The sequence below is a fragment of the Zootoca vivipara genome, chromosome 1, assembly GCF_965207765.1.
Source record: "Zootoca vivipara chromosome 1, rZooViv2.hap1.1, whole genome shotgun sequence".
In the NCBI taxonomy this organism is placed as follows: domain Eukaryota; kingdom Metazoa; phylum Chordata; class Lepidosauria; order Squamata; family Lacertidae; genus Zootoca; species Zootoca vivipara.
The window spans coordinates 4,290,592-4,312,660 of record NC_142582.1 but is presented as its reverse complement, the minus strand read 5'-3'; the positions used below and the strand labels follow the sequence as shown (position 1 = coordinate 4,312,660).

Below are 22,069 nucleotides of genomic sequence, written 5' to 3'. Positions count from 1 at the left end.
TTTCTGCACTAAGCAGTTTAGCATGCCTGCTTGCAAAACTGTTGTGGCCGTTAAGTGGCCAATAATTTCCTCTCGATACACTGAGATTGATTTTTATGCCTTTCTTAATTATAAATGGCCAAGAGCAGAAAGCTGTGCAGCAGTAAGGTTAATGCAGAAAGCTGTTGAGTCTAGCATTCCTGACCTGAAGATTCACGTTTTAAAAAAAGGAAAAGGAAAAAGCCAACATCTTCCCTTCTCCAGTCTTGCCATCTTTCAGGAGTTGGTACCTAATTTACACTCTATTTTTCTCATGTGACAACTGCAACAATCACGTGATGGTGGAACTAAGCCAAAGAGATATCTAGGGCTGGCTTTTACTAATAACACCATCTAAACCAGGATACATGGGAAAGAATTGGTATTTGGCTCTGCAAAGGAAAACAAATATCAAGCCATTCTTACTTTTTCTTTCTTTTTTTGTAGCTGGCTCTTGCTTGTAGGGACTGGGGAGGAATTAGTTCAGTTCTCCATTTTAATGCAAACCCACCTAACTCACACTTCCTATGATCACACATTTACACTTAACACAGTTCCAAAGATAGACACAGGCACACTCTCAACACACACACACACACAAACTTTAACATAACCACACATATACCCATAACACACAATCACAGATACAACCACAATTCTCATCTACAATTCTGCATTGGGAACAAGCTGCCACCCCCTTTTCCCTCTCGTCCTCCCCATTTGGGAAGCCCCACTAGTAGATTGGGGCATGAGATAAAAATCTCTGGACCATGAACAGCTGCCAGGAAAGCCACTGGATTTGGAGGCAGGGCTGCAGCTTCCCAGCAACTCCCACACAGCTGGAGTGTTCAAGCTATGAAAGAGGCTCCTCCTCCTCCTCTTCTTCTTCCTCCAGTTGCTTCCTGCAGATAGCAGCTGAAATTTGTAGTGCATTCTGAAACCACAAGCCTAGTTCTGATTGCTCCAAAGAACCCAACAGTGCTGCTGTCAGGACTGCTTGTGCTTTAAGAGGGAAGACTTGCCAGAGCACCCCAGAAAAGAAAACACAAACTAGCAGTGTTGGAGCACTGCCCTTTCCTGATACTGAAAATCAGGTGTCTTAGGCAGCTGCCTCATTTTGTCTAATAGTAGGGCCATCCCTGACTGTCCTAGATGGGCTCTCGTGCTAGTTTGGGAGCCTTTTATGGGACATAAGCGTATCAGTTGAGAGGTGTGTCACTCCCACATTCAAGTGGTTCTGTGAATTAGCCCCAGGATTTCCCCAAATGAAACTGAATGGCCATTTTGTGCTTTGCAGAATGTCAGTGGCACTTCTGCTTGCCACGCTGGCTGCGCAGAGCCACTTAATCGAGTTGTACATCTAGTAGGCAGACTCTGCGGAAAGGCTAAAATCTGAGAGCAGGGAGATATGCGCCTCCTTTCAAGTCTCGTCGTCTAATTTGTCACTGCAAATGTTAAGGACGATGGCTCCAGGTGATGTGCAACATTTCTGTCTTAAGAGGAAAGGTCACTTAATTTCAAGTTTCCCGGCACTGATAGAATGCAAAATCATTGCCCCAAGTTGTTATTCCTACTCATTGTGACTTTTTGAAACAAAAGTCTGTCGAGTGTTGTTAACTCCCTCCTTTACATGGCCTAAAATTTGCCTCCTGCTGTTAAAATCAAGCTCACAACTGTCACAATCTGTGATGGCCCTGACTCCCATCTTACCAAGAAAGATCTCTCCCTGCCCACTGCACTGTGATGCAAGAGGAACGACCACCTGAAGAGTCATCCCTTCCCCCACTGCACTGCTGCGAGGAAGCCTGTAAGCGCTGGAGATCCAAAGATCAAGCAGGAGGGTGACAAATCCAGTGCAACAAGACCTCATTCAATGCTTATGGCCTGTAGAGTCATAGCACTGCCAGAATATGAATCCAAACAGCAGCAGCAGCACTGTTTTGCCAGTGTTTTCCTTCCAACATAAATCAACAGTGCTCTTGATTATATAAAGGGATGTGGGAATGCCCCTGTTCTATGGGAACACAGAAAAAGGGCAGAATATGCCACTGAGCATGTGTTCCAACTTCCTTGAGAAGTTTTATTTTTTTAAGTTCAAACAGCTGCAGATATGCGCAGCCACGTGGGCATTGCCTGCGGAAGTTTCCAAAGCCACTGGGAATTCCAGCCGCCTTGTATAGCTCCTTTCTCTTCCCTGTAACTAGCAAGCACAGAATAAATCATGCCAAATTAAGAGTTCATGCAATTTGGATTACCTTGGCACATTTTCATTTAATATAGCCCCTGCTTATTCATCACCAGCAAGAAAGAGGTACATCACGAGGGTTATTTAGTAGTCAGGGAGAATCAGTGGTTCAATTCAGCATTGATATTATAGAGCTGGGCTACAATATATATATAAAAAAAGAACCCATTGCTTGGCTCTGCCTGTCTGGCTTCAGCAGATTTATGTGAACAGGACTGCTCACTGCACCTTCAGCTCTTCATTTAATTAAATTTTGTTTGTAACTACCGTGTTTCCCCTATTTTAATACGTAGTCATAAAATAAGATGTAGCAGTATTTTTAAGGATTTGTGAAATAGAAGACATACCCCCCAAAATAAGACATACCTCCGCTTTGCGCGGAGCGAGACCACCGAGCACCCCGGCCAGCCAGCAGGATCCAGCACACTGGCCGCGGCAGGAGGAGGAGGCGGCCTTCAGGGTCAGTGCCCAGCAGCGCCGCATGGAGCGCTGGATCAGGGAGCCAGTCTGCAGAGTCAGCGCCCAGAGTCAGCGCAGCATGGCGCTGCTGGATTGAGGAGGCGGTGCTGGGTGCCAACCCTGCAGGCCGCTTCCTCGATCCGGTGCTCTGCGCGGCACTGATTGGCGCCGACCCGGCAGGCTGTCGGATGGTGGCCTGCTGGGTCGGCACCCAGCAGTGCCGCGCAGAGCACCGCCTCCTCAATCCAGCGTGGAGCTGCTGGGCGCTGACTCTGCAGACCGGCTCCTCGATCCGGCACTCCGTGTGGCGCTGATCGGCACCAACCTGGCAGGCCGCCTCCTCAAACCAGTGCTCCATGGGTGCTGCTGGGCACTGACCCAGCAGGCCGCCTCCGGGATCCAGCAGCAGCAACATGGGAGGAGGAGGCTTGCTGCGCGCCCCGAGCCCTGAGCCAGCGGGACCCAGCAGCAGCAACGCTGGCTGCGGTAAGGATGTACCGTACTTGCAGTAATAATATATAAAAAAGACACCCCCCGAAAATAAGCCATAGGCTTATTTTCTTGAGTAAAATAAATATAAGACGGTGTCTTAAAATATGGGAAACACGGTATGATGTGGTGCCATTAAAATGTCTCTTCCATTCCTAGATTTGGTAGCACCTCATCCCTGGTTTATTGTCCTATAATGTTAAGTGGGAACAGGGCAGGGGGCAGTAAGATTCTGAAAGACACTTTGCCAGCTTGGTCCAATACTTATCTTTTCTTGCAATGAGGAAATATTTCAAAAGCTTGCCTTAAGGTGTGGGGTCAGGGTGGAGGAGGTGAGCACAAGCTGTGTTGAAGTTGCTAAAAATATCCTCTTAACAGATGTAACCAAATGAAAGGTTAGTCAATTTGCAGCCGTGTGATCAGCCAGAAGTTACCAGCACATGGAATTTGAAGCAGTTGTCAGGTTGTAGGAATGTACCACTTAGCTTGTGCCCAGGGATTATATACTCACAGTGTCCATTCCCCAGGGACAGCCCCTATCTTCTCCTAAGTCTCCCTCATAAATCTCTGGGCCCCTTTTTCCTGTTGTTTTCATCTTTATTAGAGATTGGTGTGTGTGTGTCATTTCAGAAAGTTTGAACACATGAAATAGTGCACTCACTCCCATTGCACTCACCACCCCCATAATCTATAGTAAATGTTGCTGGATGTTTCAGCTGAACTATTCCATAAATCAAACCAAATCCATTTTGAGATTCAGCAATCCATTAAATATTCTATTATTTATAAGGAGTCTGATATTGGTCACTTTATTAACATGGTGTGCTACAGATGCTAGAGTAGTTTATTTACTATTACAGAGTAAATAAATACAGAAAAACCTTCAGCTTATTTATTCTCTTCTAAATACAGAAAAACCTTCAGCTAATTTATTCTGTTCTAAATTGTACTGTTCTACGCGAGAGCCAATACTGGATTCTCATAATGACTCACATTCAAATTTCAATGTGAAATAGTGTGTGTGTAGAGACAGACAGACAGACAGACAGACAGACAGACAGACAGAGGTAGATATTCTGGGGGGTTGGGAGAATGGCTAGGCCTTTAAATGCAGTGAACTCTTAACTACATTTCTCCAGGCAAGAACCTGCCAATCCTTGCCTGAGAAGAAAGCTTGCACACAGGTGAATCTGCACACAACAGAGTTGGCTGCTGCTCTTTGCATACCCTCCAACATTTCTCCGATGAAAATAGGGACGTCCCATTCCATAATGATAATTTTACTATTTATACCCCACACACCATACTGTGTTGTCTCAGCTACTCTGGGCAGCTTCTAACATATTTAAAAACATAATAAAACATTAAACATTTTTTAAAAACTTCCCTACACAAGATTGCCTTCAGATGGCTCAGGGGTTGGAACACATCAAATAGTGCACTCACTTCCATTGCACTCACTTCCATATCCTCCAACGTTTCTCTGCTGAAAATAGGGACACCCTAAGGAAAAGTGGGACATTACAGGATCAAATCAGAAAACAGGACGGTTTCTCTAAATCAGGGACGTCCTTGGAAAATAGGGACTTGTAGAGCAGAAGTCAGGGAGCCCAAAAGCAGGTGGCACCAGAGTCAATGACAGGCAGAGCCAACTGAGGGTAGGTCTGTTCCCATCCACCTCTGTGCTGAGTTGTACAACCGCAACACTGAGATGAGGGAAGAGGAAGCTGACAGGCAGTGCCACCCCCTGGACTGAATTGCTGTAAGAAGGCAAGCAAGTGGGGGTAAGTTGGGGGTGGTGGGTTAGTGCCCCATTCACCCTGAAGGGTTAGTCTCCATTGACACACAGCCTGGAGGCACAGGTAAGACTATGAAGTCTCTATTACTCCTTGCCTCGGCAGTGATCTCTCGCAGTGTTGTCTTGCAAAGCAACGTAATCCCTATTATTTATCACCCTTTGCATGGGAAAAACTCTGTCCTGTTGAACTGCATCATGGAGCTGTAGTTTTATATCAGTGGAATACATGTATTTTAGAAGTCTTTCTCTGGAATAATTGAGAGATGGATCTTTATGATGCCTTTAATCCTGCTGAGTGCAGCCTGGCACAGTGAGATTGTTCAAAGTTTTCTCTTCCATTTTTCTTTGCCCAGCATAGGCTGCATTGCAAGGGGAAGGGGCTCCTTGGCAGCCAAAACACCACAGAGTTCACTGGAATTTATGTAACTCTGACTACAAGTCATATATCACAGACCCTCCAATTGTCTCTATTTTTCAGGGACAGCCCCGGATTTACAGAAGATATGATCCTGGAATGCCCTACTTTTCCTTAGGATGCCCCTATTTCCATCAGAGAAATGTGGGAGGGGATCGAGTATGTGATCCCCAAGCCAAAGACATAAGGAACTATACAATATTTAGAGGAAGTTTTTTTTAGTGTGTAATGTTTTATTGTGTTTATATATGTGTTGGAAGTCGTCCAGAGTGACTGGGACAACCCAGTAAGATATGCAGGGTATAAATAAATTAATAATAATAGAATAAGACATCCCTATTTTCATCAGAGAAATGTTAGAGGGTATGATATCAGAGCTCCTACACATGTATATGTACATGTAAACAGAGATAGCTGCAGATTATATATGTTTTGTTTTTCTCTCTCCATGCTACTTAAATCAGCAGAGGGGAAATGTTTCAAAAGGAGCATTTTGCCATTAGATTCAAATGACAGAAAAGCTCGACCTCAGCAGAAATTCTGATCTTGTGGATTGGTTCTTTCTGCAGATCCCTGACTTAGTCATAGCAAGAACAGAAACGTGGGGGTTTTTTTGGGGGGGGGGAATACACTACTGTGAATAACGAGCACTGCTAAATTGGCTGAAACTATGCATTCAGTTAGATTACTTAAATTCCAGTGAGATTAATGTGCAGGGTTCCAGGAGTTGGGCAGAACCTATCAAAAGTGACATCTAGTTCTCAATCAAGTGACAAATATGCGCAGATTATTTTATTTAAAAAAACAACAACTCACCACCACCACAACAACAATCCTCCAGTGTGAATCATAACTTGAGCTGGTAAATTAACTATTTCTGTTCTAAGTCATGTGTCCAGTTATGTGTCAAATCAAACCCAGTCACACCCCAAATGACATCATTAGGAATGCAATCTCTCCCCCCCCCCCGCCCTCACCAGTAACCACCCAAACACTTCCCCTACCCCCAAACCCCTGCCACCCAGTAGTGTAACTGGCTGCTGTTGCTGCTTTGGCAGTGAGTGAGTTTCTTGTTTTCCTTCCTCTCATTTTTCATTTTTATAAATTTTAATGAGGACAACCCAGAGAACATAAATAATATACTCATATATTACAGATAAATAAGTACATATCTATAATCCTCAAAATATATTTACTCTATCATGACCACTTATGACAACTTACCATCATTATTGTAATAGACCTCTATCCCAGGCATAAAACATCTGGAGGGCCGCAGGTTTGACATGCCTGCTCTATCCTATCTTAGAATATTTCCAGGCCTTCTTCCTCTAGTTCCCAAAGCACAGCTATGATGTGTCAGTTTTTTAAGTGTCAGTTTTCCAAGAATTACCAATGTCCATAAGACATCCTGGGGGCATCAGTAGCTCTAGAATAGCTACGTTTTCTAGTCACTACATTAGTTACTGGTGTAGCAGGACTTCGGGAGCCACATAAGAAATGGGTGTGGAGTGGAACCCCCCCCCACACACACACCTTTCTTTTCATTCCTTTACTCCCACCAGAGTTTTTGAAGCAAGGTAGGTGGGTATCAACCGGGAGAAGGTTAGGAGCCCGACTGGTGAGTGGGTGGGTTGAAATAAGGGTTCTTGAAGACTGGTGGGAAGGCAAGTGGAAGGTGTTCAAGCATTCTCTGGCTGACCCCATGATCCCCTTCATGGATCAATGCCTTGTCATGGCGAAGGGGCTTGAATAACTCAGAGAAGCTATGAGCTATGCCATGCAGGGCCACCCAAGATGGACAGGTTATAGTGGAGAGTTTTGACTAAACGTGATCCACCTGGAGAAGGAACTGGCAAGCCACTCCAGTATCCCTGCCAAGAAAACTCCATGGACAAGGACAAAGATGTGTGTGGGGTATAAATAGTAAAACTATCATTATGGAATGGGACGTCCCTATTTTCATCAGAGAAATGTTGGCGGGTATGCCATAGTCAACAACAACTGGCCTTTGTTCTTGCTATTTCCCCCCCTGCAGTGGGGACAGGGAAGGAGGTAACATAAAACTGCCTCCTTCTCTTCCCCCTCCTGCACCCTGACCACCTATGCAGCTATCAACATCACTTATCACCCTTTAGGCAGGTTGAGTGGGTGTGTACCTGATTCTGCTATAACCCCAGTAACTTCAATGGGAGCCAGTGTGTTAGTGAGGAATGAGGGTGGGCTACCATTTGTGTAGTTTCAGTCTTAAAGGTAAAGGAACCCCTGACCATTAGGTCCAGTCGTGACCGACTCTGGGGTTGCGATGCTCATCTCGCATAATTGGCCGAGGGAGCCGGCGTACAGCTTCTAGGTCATGTGGCCAGCATGACTAAGCCGCTTCTGGCGAACCAGAGCAGCACACTGAAACGCCGTTTACCTTCCCGCTGAAGCGGTACCTATTTATCTACTTGCACTTTGACGTGCTTTCGAACTGCTAGGTTGGCAGGAGCTGGGACCGAGCAACGGGAGCTCACCCTGTCGCGGGGATTTGAACCGCCGACCTTCTGATTGGCAAGCCCAAGAGTTTCAGTCTTAGGTCTTAGCAAATTTCAGCTTGTTGCCATCATGCTACAAAATAGATAAAACCAAAACACTCTGACAGTGAAAAACCTCCTGGCCACTGCATTAATCACTTGATGCAAAGACTAGTGGAGAGAATCATGATGAAATATCAGACAGAAGAAAGATATTCCATAGGCAATCTCTCATTGACTCTATAATTAAAGTTGTAAATTATGATACGGACTTTGAAAATACTGTTCCTGTATCTGCCTTCCAAGGCTCACTTGAGATTCTTGCAGATATCCACCAGAGCATTGCTTGTGCAAGGAGCAAAAGGTCAGGTGTAGTTGTTATGTACCGTACATTCATTTTAATAGGCAACACATATGTATATGACCTCTGCTTCGAGGGCATTGGCAGAAATAACAGTAAAGAATCATTCATTCCCATGCACGGCACTTCTATAGTTTACTAAAACTTCTTTCTTAATTTACTTAAGAAATATAAACTTCCTGCTCATTACTGAATAAATTTAAAATCAACATTTAAGACACAAATGAGCTGCCCATATTTGATACCCTGGCATAGAAACCCTAAGGATGTGAACAGAGTGACCTAAGTGCTATTAAAACCTCCTCAGAGAGGTGGTGTGGGCTGATGTGGACGGGCAGATCACTCAAGTGACTACCAGTACGGTAGGTCTTATGACCTTCAGTAGGGGTGTTGAAGCCATTGCGTGTTACAGAACTGGGCAGAGATAGGACATGTTGGAAGGGGGGGGGGAGAGAAGTGATATCTTGCTCACCTAACACTGAGTAGCCGTATTCTCCCATCTTTCTAATACTATGACTGTCTGGGGCTCAGGCTACTTTGCATGCTGTTTCACCTATGAATATTATCTACGGCATCCCAAGGCAAGCTCTTGGGTGTTCCTCCTTCAGCTTGATAGAGTGTGCCCCAAAATTAAATCAAGAAAGTTGCCTGGTGCTTAAGCACTGCCTTGGGGGAACTTCAAGATTAAAAGATTTCACTTCACAATGATACCATAGAAGTGTCAAGTTCCAACTGGCCTCCAGTCCATTCATCCAGCTAGTGCAGGCACCCCCAAACTTCAGCCCTCCAGATGTTTTGGACTACAATTCCTATCATCCCTGACCACTGGTCCTGTTAGCTAGGGACCATGGGAGTTGTAGGCCAAAACATCTGAAGGGCCGCAGTTTGGGGATGCCTCAGCTAGTGGGTTGGCCATATATCTACTTCCTAGGTCAGGCCAGCTGTCACTCTGTGGCATTAAAGTTGGAAATTGACATTCACATTGCAAGTGCTGTATGTTCTGCTCTAAATAATTCACCTTGCTTGGCCCTCCTGCTCCATCCTCCTCTGGTTGCACACTTGTCCTGCTTCAGATGAATACTACTCCTGGTATTTGCTTGCTCATTCGAATATCATGAATAGGATTTTCCCTCACCCCATCTAACCTGTGCCTATGTCTGTCTGCTGGCCAGGCTGTAAAAACTCATCCCAAGTTGAATTTGCCCAAACTGAAAGAAGATGGGAGATTCTGACTTGCCCCTTAACTGTGAGCACATCTCCTTCTCATTATTTTACAGGGATATACTTGCAAAGGATCACAGATCCATGGGCCAATCTTTCTGTATCTCAGACATATCAATAGTATGTGTATTCATGGTTGGTCTTCTTCACCACCACCTCCCTCAAAGGATACTTTTCCTCCTTGATTCTTTGTAAGAAGCTATATGACCTCCAGAAAGGCCTTTTTGGAAAGTTCCAAGTGTGATGATGACAAGCACATAGAGCCCACTCATCCACTGCCACTCCTAATTTCTCATTAGAGTGTCTATTTGTAGTATAATGTGGGTTGGCTGCCTAATTGCTCTCTGTGTCTTTAATATTTTGCCTCAGGCTTTGTGAATGTTAGCATAATTGAGAGTGAGCAAGTAGTAGCATTGGGAGGAAGGACTCAGTACTCTCGGGTTATATGGCAAATAGCTTTGTGCATGGGCAGGTATGTCCACCTGGGCAGTCATTTCATGACAAAACAGCCATTGCCATCCTAATTGTAAACTCATGTGGAGATTCCTCATGTTTTGTGGTAAGCCAATCCATAGACTCCCCAGAGACTTACGTCCATATTAAGAGTTTTGGATTAATGGAGCATCTCCCACCTCAGTTTTGCAATAATCCAGCTGCTGCTGCTCCCTCTTTCTGGAGTGTGTGACCCAGCATTTGAAGGCACTCTCCATGCCCTAAGCTTCAGCAGACTTTATCAAAGTTTCCTCTCTAAACAGACTGAGTGGTAGCGAGACAGAATGTTTGGATACAGTCAGCTAAGCAGTACCTTTAGCACAGTCTTCATGTAGCCCATTTGATAGGCCTGCATCAGTCCTGCCAAGCAGTAAGGAGAATTTCCTCGCCACCAATTTGTATAAATGTGTGGCAAATTGGTTGTCTCTACAGATTTGGTGTCATTTGCGAAGATCAAACCTGTTTCATCTGATCAAAGATTTCATCTGATTGGGAAATGCAGTTTACAGCAATCTTTGGAAGGGTGGAAATTTCAAAACTTGACTTGCTTCCACTTTCGAGTTTTTACTTGGTTATTCAGAGGCTACACTTCACCCTTCAGTGTACTGACTGACATGGTCCTCTTTCTAATATTGATAAGTTTAAGATGATAGCCAAAGTTATATTTGTTTAAAACTACCAAGTCTAACCTACTGGCAGAGAGTAGTGAAGCTAATGCCTATGGGGATGGAATATGAAAATATTTAGTGTCTCTCAAAGTGCAGTGTCCAGTCACCAGATTCAGGTAGGTAGCCGTGTTGGTCTGACGCAGTCAAAAATAAATTTAAAAAATTGTCCAGTAGCACTTAAAGACCAACTAAGTTTGTTTTGGGTATAAGCTTTCATGTACGTGCAAGATGGGTACATCTTTGGTCTATACAGGTGTGGGACTAACACCCTCAGGTATATACAGGTAGGCTATAGGAAATTGTGCACTTTGTTAATTTATGTTCCAGGATGACTTACGGTGATATCCTGATCTAGCAAAGGAGATCTTAAGAATGGCCATCTATGGGATGAGGCTCATCCGTGTGCTGTTGAACTTAATGTGTGGTAGATGAACATCATTATCAGGGCCAAATAGTCACATGCAAGGCAGATCACCAGAGTAGGATTAGGATTTGAGTCTCTAGTGGAATTAGAGAGGAGATATTATACTTACTAGGGAGTAAGCCCCATTGAATACAATTGCACTTGTAAGTCTCCCCGATCCCAATGTAATTCATTGTCTGCTGGACTAAATTCAACTCTTCATAGCTTTTTCACTTCCCTACCAAAATTATTTCTGGGATGGTTCACAAGGTTCAAAAATATTTTGAAAATCTTTGAAGAATGAAAAGATGTTTCGCAGATGTTTTAGCTGCCATTTGATTATATACAACTGTTGCAGGATAAAGAAGACCCTGAAAATTTGGGAGGACAAGAGATGAGAGGAGACTTCATTCACTTCTCTGAAGAGTTGTTTGGATCCCTGGGGAAATCCCGCTAGAAACAAACAAACAAAAAAGTCAGCAATTACTTTTTTAAAAAGGAAAAAAATGTGATGTGGATCAAATATTAAGCAACCAAATTTGGGGATTTCAATTCTCACCCACCCCTGAAATGTATTACTCATTACTAGTGGTGAAACATGACTCTTGCAGTGCTTTATTTACAAAAACCTGTTTCATCTTATCAGAGATTTCATCCGATGTAGTTAACAGCATCCTTCTTTCATGATTGTAATCAAAGAAATGTAACCAACTGTTCATTTCTGATCTTATACTTTTCGTGGTGCTATGATGAAATCTATAGCGGTCTTCTCTCAGTACTACTCCAGCAATTAGTACTCATTTTGAGTCCCTACCTAATAATATACTGAATAAAGCTACCATCACCACTTTATTCCCACCCCATCCCATAACATTATTCAGGTAATCCAAAGAGATGGAAGGATCACATTGAAATGCCAGCTGCTAGGATTAAATGTGGGGAGTGGTGACCAGACGCAAAGAGCACAGGGCTCCCGTACCTTTCATTATCTCCTCTGCATGGCTATTAAAGGTGCCCGGGCCCTTTCCCCTTTTCCCGTTTGGCTGCCATAGTTAGATACTGATGACTTAAGGAAAGTGATGCAGAATAATATGTGAAAAATATCAGATGATTCTTTCACTCAAGTTGTTGTTGTTGTTGTTACAGTTAATACTACCCCTTGTATATTGTGAGCCTTTACAAGCACAATAAATTCATTATTATCTCTACAATTGCCAGAAAATAGTGTCAGAAAATAGTGCATTCACTTTTCACACATACAGTTGTGGATGTTTATGTTTAGGTGATTGTCAAGATTCACTTGAGTTTGCAGGCGTACAAAAAGTCTGTTTGGGCTTATCAACTTTCAGGTGTTGACATACACCAAAGTTTGAGCTGTCACTGTTACATATATGTGGAATCAAAGTTGAAGAGGATGGTCTTGTAGGGCATCTTAGTCAAACTCGACTCAGGAAACAGATGGTGAAGTACATGTGTCTACCTATCACATTTTTGCTCTCACTGAGATGATAAAGCTGTCTGAACTATATCGCTTCAAGCTGCCTGAAGGACTAAACTTGCAGAAGGGTATTAGCTCACCTGGGAGTGAGTGCCATTGAACCCAATGGGACTTTCTTTTGTGGATTGTGGTGTCAGATTGGAGTAATGGTAACTAGACATGGTAGCTAAAAGGAATCTTCAGGACTGGAGGCAATATGCCTCTGGATGCTCCTCAGTACCAAAAATAGTAACCCCTCCACAACAACATGTCAGGCATTGAACGTTCCGGCCTAGTATCTTCCTGTGCACTTTACTGGGCAAGGACTTTTTGTGTATGGAGAAATGTATGCTCATGTTGAGCCCCCACCTGAGTTTGAAGTTGTACAGACCAAAACAGGCTTCCTCAACCCCAGGAATCATCCATATGTTTTGAATAACAACGCCGATCAACACTGACCATCCCAGGACTTAGAAGGTACCAGGCTGGAGGTTGGCCCAGGCACAGACTTACCATCTCATTAAGAACTAGGCTGCAGAGGATGTGAGGGCGATCTGGCTGCGACATCTGTCACTCCATTGATCGCCAGGGTTGATTTGGCTGATCTGGCTGGCTAGGCGGGTGTCCCCTTCCTCCCTCACCACTCCATGTGTGTCCCTCCCGAAGCTGCGCACTCGGTGGAAGAGGACGACCATCCCAGATAGAAGGAGTGTACCGTTCTTCGGTCAAGGGCATACGATAGCTGCACTCCCCTGCTAGAACCTCCAAACAAGAACTAGGCTGCAGATGTGGTCAAAATGTGTGTTTCTACCTGAAAGTGGACAAGGTAGGAAAGAAATATACAAGCAGGGATTCCCCCTCCCCCGACTTATAGAGGCTTACTGAGCAGTTTTCTGGAAGACCCTGCTTTAAGTATAATAACTGGATGGCACTGGGAGAGAGTAGTGGAGGGTGTCATTTGGGCTGACCAGATTCAAAAGGGGACAGGTCTCTGACACCTTAGAAGAGATTTAAACTGATGTAGAATGCATGGCTATAGGTACTCTTTTGAAACTGACTATCTTAGAGTTACGGCAGCATGAATCTGGGTTCTCTTAGCCTTGTGAGGTATATCCATGCCAAACAATACAAGATTGATGATACTTTTAGGAAGATCCAGTGCCACTGGAAACAGACCAATGGCTCACCTAGTCCGGCATCCATTTCCCCACAGTGGCTTCTTTATATATTGGATGTATATATAAAGGCCTTTGTAAATGGTCTAGAGGAGAAAGGAGCCGTTCTTTCTAAATGCTTAGATTCAGTTGTATATCTTAAGCCTTGAGGTGGGCTGGATGCTGGTCCATCAAGCATTTTGTTTAGGCGAAGCTGCAGAGTCCTTCGTCTGCTTTTGATTTAGGACATATTTAATTCTCTCTCGTTGGGTTCTCCATAAGGAAAAGAAAGAGAATGTGTAAAAGGAATCCTGGTATGTAAAGTGCTGAATGTTTGATCTGGCCTTTTTATATTAAATCGAGACTTTGCTGAGTGAAGGGTGTAATAAAGCTATGAATTAAATATTACAGCTAAGTGAGTTTGGCAAACTGAAGATTAAGAAGGCACTTAAAAGTTTTCTCTGTATGTTTCCCACCCACTTCCAGCTTCTGTGTCTCAGCAATACTCATTAATTCTAAACCAGGGATATTCTTTTTCGTCTCCCTCTATCTCTCTCTCTCTCTCCCCTACACCCACACACCATTTAAAATGAGATCATTACTGCAATCTCATCCTGGACATTACCATATGTTTGAGTAGTGCTGAAGCGTCAAAGTCTCTCATCCATGACAGCCATAGACTAAGTATTTTCATATTATGAACCCTTGAATTAGATATGACGAGAAATTTCTTCCACCTTCCACTTCAAAGCAAATTAAGCTATCTTGATGCATTTCGGTGAAGGGTCTGCACTGTTTTAGCAGCAATCCTACAAGGAACCTCATTGAATTCAATAAGACTTATGTTTGAGCGGACATGTATAGGATTTCACTTGTAATTATGCAGACATTTTGCACCTTTCTTTCCCTTTAAAGCAGGGTTGTGAAGCCAGTGGGCCTTCAGATTTTGCTCAGCTCTAGCTCCCATTAGCCCCAGTCAACATGGCCAATGGCCAGGGATGAAAGAATATGTAGCCCAGTAACATTTGGAGGCTCCCAGGCTCCCAGCCCTGTTAAGCCCACTGGGTTATCCAATTTGGTGCCCTCTAGATGTTGATGGACTACAACACCCACCATTCCATGGGGCTAATGGAGGTCCAGCAACATTGGGAGGAGCACCAAGGTAAGCTGCCCCTTAGCCAATGGTAGAATCCATTGGCTTGCATCTAGGAAAGATGTATTCCAATCCTACTTATGCAACAATTATGTTGAGAGTAATAAAAAAAATAGGAAATCACATTTTATACATGGCAGACTGAGGCTGTTGAAGTGATTTCTTGTAGACTGTGTTTAATCCCCAGAACTTTCATAAAACTCACTGTGTAGGGCTTTGGTAACTCACTTCACGAAGTGAGACGCTGAGCAGCACGCATGATTGAAATGCTTCTGATACATTTGGTGGCATCAAGGTAAGACTTAGTAAGTCTTCTGTGGACTTCTCTAACAGGTGAGATGCTCCCTGGAGCTACTCTGAATGATCTTGGGGAATCAAAGTACTTGGAGCAAGCCTGATACAAAGGAGGAGGGGGCGGCACTTTCAGGTGATGGACTGTGCCCAGCAAAATAGACACATCAAACTTTGGCATTTTGCACAGGATGACTAGGGCCTAATGGTCACATAAACCATTTTTTTTCCTCACTGTATCTGATAAGAACATGCTATCTTGATTATGAGTACAACCATTTTAAAAAAAGGGACCCCTGACCATTAGGTCCAGTCGTGACCGACTCTGGGGTTGCGCGCTCATCTCGCATTATTGGCCGAGGGAGCTGGCGTATAGCTTCCAGGTCATGTGGCCAGCATGACAAAGCCGCTTCTGGCAAACCAGAGCAACACATGGAAATGCCGTTTACCTTCCCTCCCCTATTTATCTACTTGCATTTTGACGTGCTTTTGAACTGCTAGGTTGGCAGGAGCTGGGACCAAGCAACAGGAGCTCACCCTGTCACAGGGATTCGAACCGCCGACCTTCTGATCAGCAAGCCCTAGGCTCAGTGGTTTAACCACAGCGCCACCTGGGTCCCTAGTACAACCATTAGAGATATGTTTATATGTGCAGTGAGAACATGGACACAGTATAATTCAACCCAGCAGCAGAAAAGTTGCCTCGAGTCAGGAATTGTTGGCTGTGGACAAGGTTAACAAAATTTCAAACCGAGCGGGTCTCACTGAGGTCAAGAATGTTGGCAATTTCCCTTGGCCTCATCTCCTCGCTTTAGCACAGTTCCTTTGGTTGACAGAGGAGCAATCGGGCCTGACAGAAATCAACATCAGAGCACCGAAGAACTAATTTGCCAGAGGCACCGACAATTTTCAATGACGCTTCCAGTTGGAAGAATAAAAGAATGTCAGACACACTCTGGAGATGATTATATTGTTTTATATTTCACCTGGACTCATGTTGAAGAAATGCAGCTGGTTTTGTAGTTCTGCTGCTTCTCTCTGTGTTATGTACATGTCACTGTTTCTCTGGTTTCCAACTCCCAAAAGGAATCCTGTGCTTGCTCTGTCATGTATCTCCTGCATTCCCACATCCCTCCAACCACAAGCTGTACGTATCTATTCTTCCCACGTTATATTTTCAGACACAGGAGTGATTTGTAGAAGCACTCCCATGTTGCTAATGTGTGACATGGTAAATTTCTAGGGCTAATCACAGCCATTAGGGAGCAAAGCCTGGGAGGTTTTCTGGATGGTTTTGTTTAGAGAACAATCACCCTTAGGTGTTTTTCATGTCTGGCTGCAGTTAGGAATATAAGAAGCCACCTCAGACCCATTGGTACATCTCACTCAGTAGTGTCCACCCTGATTGGCTGAGTGGCTCTCCAGGGCTTCAGATAAGTGGACATTTCCATCCCTACCTGGAGATGCTGCATGTTGAACCAGGCACCTTCAGCTTGTGAACTGGCTGCTTTGCTGCTGAGCCTTTTGATTCTGACATTGTCCCAAGCACTAAAATGCCTGTATGCTTACCATTTTTCCACACAGTGATCTACACATAAGGATGCCATCCTAAAGGGGGAGGAGGAATCCAAAGGTGGTTCTACTGCCTTATCCAAAGTCCTTCTGGGCGTGAGCCTATACAGCAGAAGTGAGGGTGGGGGAGTGTTCTACATTCTTCTGTCCATTTTAAAAAAACTTATTGAAATGTTTCCCCTCTCCTTGCTCCCAGAGGAACAGGTCAGAATTTTTCCTAGTTTGGGATTCCAGGCATTTCCCAGCATGCCTTTAGGGTGCCCACTTTCTTGGGCCTTCAGAGCGCCGATATGTTATTTATTTATTTATTTATTTATTCATTCATTCATTCAGAAGAATATTTATATAGCACTCTTTCATAAAGTACATCAAAGTGGCTTAGAACCAAAGTACAGTGGTACCTCAGGTTACAGATGCTTCAGGTTACAGACTCTGCTAACCCAGAAATAGTACCTCGGGTTAAGAATTTTACCTCAGGATGAGAACAGAAATCGCGCTAAAGTGGTACCTCAGGTTAAGAGCAGTTTCAGGTTAAGAACGGACCTCCAGAACGAATTAAGTTCTTAACCTGAGGTACCACTGTACATAAAACCATCCAGTAAAGAACCATATTTTAAAAAAATCAAAATATGTTGGCCCAGGGTGTTGGAGAAGCTGGCACTATTCCAGAGGGATGCTCCAACATCAGATCCTTTCCAATATCTGTCTTTGACATCAGAAAGTTGGAGCTGCTTCAGCTGGTGGACTTTGGGGATAACCTCCCACGGACAATAGGAATGTAGCCTAATTCTAGCGGCTTTTCCTGTGATACTGCTCTTTTGTCAAAATCTATTGCAGCTCCCACTAACCCAGTCAATCTATGTGCAAGTATTATATTGAAAATCCCATAATTCAGATATTGTCAATGTGAGAAGTCTTTAGACTGTCATCAGCCCCAGCCACCATTGCCAATGATCAAGAAAGACGGGAGTTGTAGCAAGTCCAGCAACATTTGGGAATTCACACTGGCTACTCCTGCCATAGTCCATTGCAGTGAAAATGAATGTGGAGGGTACTGGATTTTGTCATATAATTCCAGCCATTTTTGTCTGGAAGAATAAAAATACTTACACTGACAGAATCCCCCCCAAAGCTTCTAGTTACATAGTGTTCTGTAGGACAGCAATAATGTGCTAAATTGCCATTCGTGTGTGTGTGTGCACATCTGGGGAGAAAGGGGGGGTTTCCTTTCCATCCTCTCTTCCCACAGTGTCATCCTAATGCCCTACCCCCTGATAGTGATCCACAAACCACATTAAGAGAGAGAGAGAGAGAGAGAGAGAGAGAGAGAGAGAACATCCTTTGTTTATTCCACTGGCGAAAGGTTTCCAGAATAAACAAAACTGTCCAGGTACACATGCACACCTTCCAGAGAGTAGAGAGAATGTTTCCTAATTAGAGTTGATGTACTTGGTTTAAAGAAGGTTTCTGCGTTTTATGTGCTCTCGTAAAGGTAAAGGGGCCCCTGACCATCAGGTCCAGTCGTGTCCGACTCTGGGGTTGCGGCGCTCATCTCGCTCTATAAGCCGAGGGAGCCAGCGTTTGTCCGCAGACAGCTTCAGGGTCATGTGGCCAGCATGACAAAGCTGCTTCTGGCGAACCAGAGCAGCGCATGGAAACGCCGTTTACCTTCCCGCCGGAGCAGTCCCTATTTATCTACTTGCACTTTGATGTGCTTTCAAACTGCTAGGTGGGCAGGAGCTGGGACCGAGCAATGGGAGTTCACCCCATTGCAGGGATTCGAACCGCCGACCTTCTGATCAGCAAGCCCTAGACTCTGTGGTTTAACCCACAGCGCCACCTGGGTCCCAATGTGCTCTTGTAATGCATGTAAATCTCCGCTCAAGTTTTCAGTTGGCATCATTTCAGCCTTAGTTACACTCTCCTCCTCGCAGTAAGGAGCGTGCCTTTTGATATGTGTACAGCAGCATTGCTTTTTGTCATTCTCCTTTTCAGATCAATACACATCTCTGTGGAATGCCGTACTTTCTCATTTATGATCTAACCAAAACCCTATACCTCCTTCCTTTTCTACATTTAGAAGCACCAGAAGAGTGAGAGAGCTCAGAACTCAGAGTAAGCCATCCTGCCGATTGATTTTGCTCAGGGAGCGATGCCGCAGTCAGCCGTGTTTCAGTCTGGGAGGAACACAATGTATCTTTGAAATCCATGAGTTTGCCTATCTGTATCTCTAAAAGGAGCCTCGCAGGTGCCGGACTGAGCATTCTCTCTGCGCACGTTTCCCTGGGTACAGTAGCCGCATGAGTAACTCTTGCCCACACGAGGAGCCCTCTGAAGTCAATTAGGCGTCTCACATGAGCGGCGATTGCTTGTTTGAATAAGCTCTTTGGGATGCAGTTAAATGCCCAGGAAAGGAAGCAACGGAATGGAAGCTGCCACTGTAGCGCAGAGTTAGATGCCTGGCTCAGAACTGCATAGTAATTGCAGATGTCCTCCCAGGTTACAGACCAGGGCAGCAAACGCCAGATATTAATGGAAGAATTTAGTTTTCTTTTATTTGAGGCACTGCACTTAATTTCCATAAGACTCCTGTGCTGTGATAAAGCTGCAGGCAAAAGGCCTGAGAGATAATTTTCGGTTACCTTTCAAGCAATGTCAATGCAAACAAGAAATGCATTACAGGAAATACAGAACAGTAATTATTAGAGAACTGAGGGGGAAAATGTGATTAAAAACAGAGGCCTGCCTTTGGAACTAGGCTGGTGTTTTAGTATTTCATTTTTTTAATAGTTTTTTTATTGGGGCTGCCTCTTTTGTGGATGTTACTCCACTAGAAGATTTTGATCAGGTATTTGAGCCACTTTCCTTTGAGAATGGGAACCTGTGTTTCAAAGGGCTACTACGGTACTTTCATTTCTAAAATGCCCTGTTGACATTCAGCAGGAAAACATAGTCTTCTGAAGATAGACAGTGTCTTGCAAGGAAGCCTATTCAGCATAAGGGAATTTCCCTTAAAAAAAAAAGGGGGAGAACTTGACAGCTATGACCCTGAGTCAGGCACAGCAACGTGTCATGGATCGTCACAGGGTGGGGGCAGCCACAGGGATAACCCACAGCAAAGCGTGGGAGGGTCAACTAGTATTCCCATAAACACTAACATGCAAATAGTTCCTTCGTCTCAATGCATAGAGGATACGCTAAGAACCAATCCATTTGGCTGCAGTAGCTGAACATGAATAGCGGGGAGTTGGACTAAATGGCGCTTGGGATCCCTTCCAACTCTACAATTCTATGTGGATCTAGCCATTTCTGCCATGCCATCCCTTGGCATTTATTTCAAGGTGGCTTGTAGGAGTGTGGACGGGCTATTGCACTTGGAGAAGCCACCATGCAGTGGTATTTTAAATGCTAATAGTTCTTAGCATTTGTGCAACTATAAAGGACTTTGCACACATTGCATTTCTGTGATGCTTACAACAACCCAGTAAAGTTTGGAGATTAAGGCAAGAGACTGATGCCACAGAAGAATGGCTTGCCTAAGGCCATCTTGGCGAGATGGAGCAAGATTCAAACAGTTTTGGAGTTACTGTGCTACATCAGCTGTGCCACTGGTTCTGTGTGTGCATTCGGTGCATATCCTCCGACATTTCATAATCCTAATAGGGACCTGCTTATAGTGACCTTTCCCCATACCTTCATGGATCACTGTTTGAGTCCTGCTTCCACCCCCTCTGCCTGCTTTGCACATGGCTGGTGGCTCTTCCCTGCCTGCTGTATGCAGAATACAAATACTTTGCTATCACCTGCCCTAAGCCATTTTAGAAACCAAAAAAAAAATGAGTTTGTTCTGCTGGTTAAAGATATACTAGAGAAACGTAATTGACTTACTATCAGATATCAACAGTTCAAAATGAGTTTTTCGAGAATTTGAAATTGCAAGCCATTCACGTCATGGTGTCTTTGTGTTCACATACTGCAAGATTCCTTCCTCCTGCCCCCAACTCAGTGATTTTGCTTTCAATATTAATCACAATTAATTGGAAACAAGCCCCATTCAACTCAATGGGACCTAGTCTGAGAAGAGAAGGCACGTGTGGAGTTTTGGACTCCAGCTTCCATCTGCCCCAGCCAGCATGGTCAAGAATGATGGGTATTGTAGCCCAACCTGGAGGGGGCTAGGTTAGCAAGGCTAATCTGCAGTGTGGAGCTGAAGCCTGAAGAATGGCAAACCTAGTAACCCAGGGCCAGGCAAGGGCTGTGTTCATTCACCCACTTTGTAGCTCTGCATCCAGTACACTCCTGCTGCTGGTTTGAGAAGTGATATGCACACAATGTTGGCCACAGTCCATATATATGGACCATATATATATATATTCATTTATTGGGAAAATACTGTATTTTAGGAAATACTGCATAGGAAATATTCCCCCCTCTCAAAAAACAAACCCTAAATTGAGAAAAAAATTAATTTTTAAGCCAATAATGTGTGCATAGCTTAAGTGTGGCATTAAATGTGTCACCTTGCACTTTATCTGCAGAGTTTTTTTAAAAAAAAATGAAATTAGCAGCTTAAAAATGAAATTAACAGCTGGGGAGATAGAGAGCCATTTCTGCCTTGCTGTGGTCCTGATGCAAACCATTCTTTGAGCCTTCTATTTTGCATTGGGAGAAAATCTCCCAATGGCTTCCATTAATTATCAGAATCCAATCATTTTTAAACAACAACATGTGCATGTTGAGTGCAAAAACACATTTAGTATCACATCTTATTCTGGCCCCTCACTAAACAAAATATTGAACAGGGATCTTCAAAAAGAAAATAGGGGCCACATTATACCAGGGAGAGGTATCCATAATCAGGGTCTGCCACTGATAAACGGGGACAGAATTGGAGTGTTGTTAACCATTAGTCTTGCTGCCTGACAACACATTGTGCTGACTTGGTTACAAATGCTGCTTTGGGTCATGCATAACTGACATTCTGATAACCTGGTATTCATTAAGAAGTTGAATCAGTCTCCCCACCAGCAATAGTCAGCTGCCATCCAGTGAGACCTGACTTTGCCAGTAGCAAAGGGAGCTTTTTCTCACCCAGTCTTTCTAATTGAGGCAGACTGCAGTGGCAGTCAGAGAACACAATGCCAATGAGCAAGAGGCATGGGCATACGTAGTAACTAATCATACAGAGAGCAGGATGGAACACAACTGCAGCAAAGAAAGAGAGAAAGAAAGGAAAGCACGATTTCATTGTAATTCTCTCTGCTGTCTGTCACAGTACTCTGGAATTCAAAGCAACCTTTCACTGCCGAGTGAGATGCTAACTTCCTGCATTCATAA

The 22,069-nt window shown here is 44.1% G+C and overlaps 1 protein-coding gene across 1 annotated transcript in view; it reads left to right on the top strand.

Annotated features, from left to right (window-relative positions):
* VWC2L (von Willebrand factor C domain containing 2 like) overlaps positions 1–22,069 on the top strand; it is a 90,840-nt gene that overhangs the window by 48,359 nt on the left and 20,412 nt on the right. The gene's annotated exons all lie outside the window — the stretch shown is intronic.